Genomic DNA, 7238 nt, shown 5'->3' on the forward strand with positions numbered 1-7238 from the left:
GTGTTTTATATATATTTTTAGAGAAAGAGGAAGGGAGACAATATGAATTTTTCCTGTTTTCAAATTTGTGGCATTCCTGATATATTCCAAAGATCACCACATTCACATCTGCGGGTTATTTTTTTATTATTTATTTTAAAACTGTCATTTTTCTGAACATGTAGATTTGCTCCTAACACCAGAGCTAGTTACTCACTATCAATTTCCCCTCTGCTCTTCTCCTTCACTATTGTGTGGTATATCACAATAATTTTTGTTGAAATAATGTCCTCTCAGAATAGTATTGATTCTATGTTTATGTTGCTCTCTACAAAACAGAACCATGAAAAAAATCACTATATATATATATATATATATATATATATATATATGTAATTTCCAGATCACCAATTAGCTTTTCTATCCTTGCTCAGAAGTTTCTATCATTTCTCATTGTTTCTTTCATCTTCTAATAAATGAAATAATCATCATAGAATTTCAAGAACTTAATAGAGCTGAAACCGGTTTGGCTCAGTGGATAGAGCATCAGCCTGCAGACTGAAAGGTCCCGGGTTTGATTCCCATCAAGGGCATGTACCTTGGTTGTGGTAACATCCCGGGTGGGGTGTGTGCAAGAGGCAGCTGATGGATGGTTTTCTCTCACGGATGTTTCTAGCTCTCTATCCCTCTCCTTTCCTCTGTGAAAAAAATAAAAAATAAAATATATTTTAAAAAAAGAAGAACTTAATAGATTCTGATTTTTCTTTTCAAAAAAAATCTAAGGAAATAATTTTAGAATTAGCTATATCTATATATTTCACCTGGAAAAAGATCATTGATACCTGTTGTGAAGCTGAAAAGTAGTGTAGTCTCTCATTCTTGTTGAGAGAGAGAGAGAGAGAGAGAGAGAGAGAGAGAGAGAGAGAGAACAAAGGGATAAAGAGAGAGAGCCACTTGCACGTGCATGTATGTGTGTGTGTATGTGTGTCTGTGTGTGCGTTTTAGTAAATTTATTGTCATTGAGAATAGTGTAGAAGGGTACATAGCAAATTGTTAACATCTTGAAGGATGGAGTGGTATTGTTGGTTTGTGATTTGATGGAGAAGTTAGAGATTGTTACCATTTACTGCATTCACCCTTGAATTTTTTTTTTTTTTTACTTATTACAATGAATATATATTAATTTTGTAAAATTTTCTAATGCAATGATACATTAAAGATATGTTCTCTATCATTATTACTGCCTCCCCCAGTGGTAGTATTATGACCTGCATTTAGTAAAGTATTGCTCATACTCCCACAACAACATTACTTCTGTGTGTTTTTTTCTTTTTGGGGGGTTGTGGGGGGGGGGGAGGGGGGGGAGAGGAAGGGAACCACAACCTTTTATTTTAAACCTTAAAATCTAAATGTAAATTGAAGATTTTGTATCAATTTGCATGAGAAAAGAAACACTATTCTTTTAGATAAATTGAAGCAGTAATTTTTAAAACAAAGAAAGCAAAACTAGAACATTTTAAATTGTTAATTATTTCTTTGCAGTTTACGTAAGACCACTTTTGATTAAGAAAACTGTAGAAAGTTAGTAACTACTACAAGCCAACATCAGGTGATAGCCTGTGTCTGAATATACTGCTTGGGTTCTCACATTCGCTGGAAACAATTGTGGCAGATTTTAGTCCACAGGTCATTTCCCCCCATATTTCTTTGTAAACACTTCAGCATTCCTTCAGGACTTTTTATGGTCCTTAGAGTATTCTTCAGTTAGGTCAGCCCCAAAGGGATGCTCAGGCTGAGAGACTGATTACCTGGTTGGTTTTTGTTGCTATCTCCAGTTTTCAGCACTAATTATTGGCAGACAGACCTGTCCCTTTTCAGGGACATTGGGGTGATAGATCTTTTGTTTTAAATGTGAGATTTGGTGGTCTGGATGGGTATTCTGCTGAAAAGTTTATTTCTATTCTGAAGAACCCCTTATTATGTGGAGGGTTGTCAGAAAAAAATAAGCCCTTGGCAAGTCAAATAAGTTAGCTTCATTAACCTAAATGTTAAGGGAGATTTTCATTCTACATTTGTGGATTTCTTCAAGCTCCTCCATCAGCATCCTGCTGGCCACCATTTTGGATCTGGTGTTGCTCCTTTCCCAATGTGCATCTCAGCTGCCCTCTGCCCCCACTTTGTTGTCTTCAATCAAAATGATATCCATCTTATGTGATGTATTCTTTTCTACATAGATGAATAATTACTTGAATAATTACATAGATGAAAAGTTCAGTGCTATTTTTTTCTTCTTTGAGTTTTCTTTCTTTTCAAAACATGGACTTTCTAGTTGTAGACTGCTAACCACAACTCTTATTTCCTCAAGACTTAGTGATATTATAGAGATTACACACACACACACACACACACACACACACACACACATATTCTTTCTATTTTTTTTCCTTTTTTTTAATGTATTGAGGTGACACTGGTTAACAAAATTCTACAGGTTTGCTTTTTTTAAAATATATTTTATTGATTTTTTACAGAGAGGAAGAGAGAGGGATAGAGAGTTAGAAACATCGATCGATGAGAGAGAATCATCGATCAGCTGCCTCTTGCACACCCCCTACTGGGGATGTGCCGGAAACCAAGGTACAATCCCTTGACCAGAATGGAACCTGGGAACCCTCAGTTCGCAGGCTGATGCTCTATCCATTGAGCCAAACGGGTTTTTGGCAATACAGGTTTTAGATGCACAATTCTACAAGATATCACCTATACACTGTGTTGTGTGTTCAAAATCATGTCAAATTTCCTTTCATGACCATTTATACCCCCATACCTTCCTTCTCCACCCCCACTCCACTTCCCCCCAACAATTACCACACTCTTGGTCCTGTCCATATGTTTTTCCCCCCTCTTCTTTATTATATTCTCTATACATTATGCATTCAAGGTCAAATACAAATTTTGTTGGACCTGAAGCTTTTATAATTTGGGAAGCTCACTTCAAAAAAGAAACATAAAACTGTCGATACAGAATTATTATGGCCACTCCCAGGCCCTTGAAAGTGCGCATGAGGAGCCTTGAGGAATAAGATTCATTAGCATCAAAATAAATATTTTCCTGTTTGTATTTGTGCTGGATGAGGGAGGGTGGCTAACCTGCAGGTTGTTAGGTTGAGAATTCCAGGACAAGGATAGTATGGCCTTCAAAGAAAGAAAACATTGAGAATAAAAAGGAAGTCCCATTACCAAAGTTTGAAATGTATCTGACTTTTGGTTTAATTTTCCTGTTTCAGTTATCTCTATAAAACAATTGTCTTTTTATAGAGTAGCATTCCAGTTTTCAACATCAATAAGACCTATGCTCATCTAAGATCAGATTTCCCAGGCCCCATTTTAGAAACAAGCATAGCTCAAATCCATGCCAAGCTTAAGAGCATTCCATAACAAGTGGCAGAAGCTTTGCAAACTATGGTCAGAAGGCATATTTCATTAACTTTAGCCTGAGAAACATCAGGTGGCTTGTTGCTTTGTTCCCAGAAGAGTGGTGAATAAAAAATAAAATAAAAAGGAGTGGTGGCAAGAGTGTTGGGGACTGTGGCAGAAATCCTACAGTTGCAAAGATCTCTCCATAAAGAAGAAAGAAAGCCTTAAGACAGTCCTTTAGCCCAGTGGTTCCCAAAGTAGGTTCCCCCCTCTATAAGGAATTCCTGTGTCTCTTTGAGATAAGCTGTCTTAATCCCTCACAGATATACTGGGAGGCACTGGACTGGAATGTTTGTAGTCACAAATGTGTGAAAATATCTTTTCAAAGAAGATTGCTATATAACCTTATTTCACTATTCTCACCCAGGACCAGTAATGTAGACAAGAAAACTTGTCCTAATAGAACTTTGCATGAAACTAATTTTTATTATTTTTTGAAACTCATATATATATATATATATATATATGAGGTGTCAAGGTAGGTGAAGAAGAATAAATGACATAACTTTTGGTGTGTTTAAGTGCTTAACCTGTTAACCGAGCTGGACGTATAAATACGTCAAACGTAAACAATATCGGGTACGGGTAGGACGTATTCATATATATGTTGCGCCCTGAAACTGGCGGGAGGTATATTTCCGAACAACAAAGGTATTAGTCATCCATACATGTCTCCACATGAATTTAAGACACGGAGGGAATCAGTATAATTTCGCTATTGAGAGTGGTGGACGTGTTCTGGGTGAGCAGTGACGGGTACGTACTTACACTTACCTACCTATTTTCGTATTATATGTTATTTACTTATATTTTATATATCTCCAACGTTTATATAATAAAAAAACATATAAAATTGATCCAATCATCAATTAATTTGTCAGAAAGGTTTAAAAGTTTTTATGTATGTGAATGAGAAATATGCATAGATGAATCTCTTTTATTATGAAAAGGGAATTTATCTTGGAAACAATATATATCTACAAAAAGAGCTAGATTTGGAATGAAGTTGTTTATTTTGAGTCAAAGCCAATCTGGATAGGTACAAAATATAATTTTAAACACAGGCAAGGACACAAATTATGGTTCGAACTACCCACAAGAAAAACAATCAACAAGAATTGTTTTGGAGTTAACACATGACTTACTGAATAAAGGGTATAGGATTTACTTAGATAATTTCTATACATCAATTCATTTGGCTGAACTCTTGTGTCAAAACAATACAGACATTGTTGGAACAATGAGGATAAATAGAGTCGGAATCCCCAGTGAAATAAAAACAAAAAAATTACAGAAAAATGAACATATGTAAGACAAATTTACGGTTTTAAAATGGAAGGATAAAAAAGACGTATTGATGCTCAGTTCTATTCATAATGATGAAAAGACAATGATTGAAAAGAGAGGAAGTAGGCAAGAAAAACCGAATGTTGTCCTGGATTGTAACAAGAATATGGGCGGTGTAGATTTGGGAGATGGAGTTATGGTGGCCTACATGGCTGCCCGTAATAGGGTAAAAAAATTTTATAAAAATTTTTTTCTAAGATTAATTGATATGTGCTGCTTCAATGCATATATTATATACAAAAAAGATAAAGGTCATTTGGATCAATTACAGTTTTTGATAGAGTGTGTAGAGAAATTGGTAGATAACAACATAGTGAAAACCCACCCAAAGACATCAACAAGCAGCTCTACCATCATGCTTAGTTGAAAGGCATTTTCCAGAACAAATGAAAAGCGATATAGGAAAAACTAAATCCAGGAAATGCCGAGTTTGCTACACAAAAGGTGTTAGGAAAGAATCTACATACTGGTGTCGGATTGTAAGGTAGCACTATGTATCAACAATTGTTTTAAAATATATCACACGGAAGTTGAGTTTTGAATTTTTACATCTATATTTCAAGTTTTTAAACTCAATATTTCTATTTTATTTGTGTGCTTTTGTTTATTGTTCTGTAATTGTTAACTTTTTTATATTTTTTATTGTGTATAGAAATAAAAAATATATTTTTTTGTAATCTTTATAATTGTTTATAAAATTTATAATTTTTTAACTTGATGTTTCCATTTTTTGTAGGTATTCTTCTCTATTTGTTTGTAATTTTGTATTTTCCTTTGTGCTTTATATATAAATAAATGAAAAATATATATTTCATTTATTTTAATTAAGTATAAATTAATAAAATAATAATATAAAATTACTTCCACTGTGCTTGATGTACTGACACGTCCTAGTGAAAGAGTATGCGCCTATTATAAGTTGCATAATTAAAAAGGGAACTCCCCTGTTAACAGGTTAATAAATATTTAATAAATAATTTTATGAGATTCATTTTAAAAGAGTCTACTACATATTGCCAATCATAAGTACGTAAATGAAAAAAGAACAAAAAGCAGCCTAGAATCTTTTGAATCTATATTTTTCACAACATACACATGCTCTTGCATTAGTTTCTCTATAATATGGTTTAGTAAATTATATGAAAAAATAATATACAGTTCTTTGTATACAAAAACAAAAATACTGATTATTGAGTTATTTTAGCAAAAAAGGTTGGCTGGCTGTACAAAGGAGGTGCTATCAGGGGCCAAACAGTGGAGATATGTACACTGGCCCTCTGGGAGATAAAACTTATAACCTTAGCCCCATGTCTACAGTACACCTACCATTTAATGTCTCAGTTCTGCTAAGCACCATTGCTCAAAAACACAGTCACCTTCAGGTCTTCACTGAATAAAGTTTCTTCTCAGCCAAAACACTCTCTGGAAGGAATGGGAATAAATTCTAATATTTTTAAAGCACTGAAAATTGCTGGGGGGTGTTCCTCTGGAACTTTCTTAAGCTTAAAATCCATTTTTCCCTATGAGGTGATCTACTTAGTAATCTCTGCTTAGGCAGGACACTGACTACTCTTAGGCTAAAACTGGGTTCCATTTCTTTTTATAAAGCTCTTGTTATTTCTGTTGGGAGGCCTTGAATACTGAAAGGGGGAAAGGGGAACTGGATAGCTCAGGGGCCTAGCTAATGTCATCTGATCTCATTTACCCTGAAGCTTTTTTGAATTTGGCTCCTCTTCACACAGTCTCAAAATATGCACCAGCTCTTCAACAGTCATTGACAAGTAGGCTTTGGTATCAGACTGCCGGAGTGGGAAGTTAGGCTCCTCCAATAACTAGCTGTGATGCTTTAAAAATGGTACTTCATCTCTCTGTGCCTCAATTTATTTGCCTATGAAATGGAATTAAGAACCTAGAATAAGTTTTGACTAAATTAAATTAGATAATATATACAAACACTTAGTCCAGAATATATAGCAAGCATTTAATAAATTTTAGCTATTAAAAAATACCAACAAATGTTACAAAGCACTCAGGACCTTAAGGTAACAGAATGGAATTGAGGGAAAGGGGATGGGTTAAATAGGAGACACAGAATGTTGGTATAGAAATTACTTCTGGGTAAGATTCAACCTGATAAATTCCTGGACTCTGGATGGACTAGGGTCATTTTCAGGCAGTTTAGGGTCAAGAAATAAAAAGAGAGAAAAAAATAGCTTTGGAAAAGGATGGGGGAAGTGATGGTGGTGGGGTGGAGGGAAAAGAAGTCCTTAAGTTGGAAAATAAGTGCTCTCGGGGGCCATCTATTTGCCTTCTGGTTTGCTGGCTGGACTGACCTTCTCCAAGTGGGCCACAAAAATCCCCATAATTAAAGTTCACAAAGCAAAGTTTCCATGCCCCTCCTTGCTTCCATTTTCATTGAAAATACTAATAACTTT

At 34.9% G+C, this 7238-nt stretch overlaps 1 pseudogene; it reads right to left on the minus strand.

The window, feature by feature from the left end:
- Positions 1-1654: 1654 nt before the first annotated feature.
- Positions 1655-2098, minus strand: LOC118731909 (annotated as a pseudogene).
- Positions 2099-7238: the final 5140 nt, after the last annotated feature.

The sequence above is a fragment of the Pipistrellus kuhlii genome, unplaced genomic scaffold, assembly GCF_014108245.1.
Source record: "Pipistrellus kuhlii isolate mPipKuh1 unplaced genomic scaffold, mPipKuh1.p scaffold_m20_p_33, whole genome shotgun sequence".
In the NCBI taxonomy this organism is placed as follows: Eukaryota; Metazoa; Chordata; class Mammalia; order Chiroptera; family Vespertilionidae; genus Pipistrellus; species Pipistrellus kuhlii.